This window comes from Nanorana parkeri, unplaced genomic scaffold, assembly GCF_000935625.1.
Source record: "Nanorana parkeri isolate BGI_ZX_2015 unplaced genomic scaffold, ASM93562v1 scaffold2801, whole genome shotgun sequence".
In the NCBI taxonomy this organism is placed as follows: Eukaryota; Metazoa; Chordata; class Amphibia; order Anura; family Dicroglossidae; genus Nanorana; species Nanorana parkeri.
The window spans coordinates 78,958-79,182 of record NW_017309069.1 but is presented as its reverse complement, the minus strand read 5'-3'; positions in this window follow the sequence as shown (position 1 = coordinate 79,182).

The window sequence follows — 225 nt, the reverse complement described above, 5'->3', positions numbered from 1 at the left end:
TATATATATATATATATAAAGGAAAAGGAAGTGGAAACAGGAGACGCACTGACCTTGTTTGGATGAATCCGGCGTGAGACTCGGAGCTTCCTGTTACGAAGAAATAAAACAGGCCGGCTCGCAGGTTTGCTTTTTTTTTGCTTTATTTGAGAACGGGACGCGATATTTCTGGTCCTAGAATGAGAGGACGTCCGGTGAGGTCCGTATTCACAGTATTTCTCACTT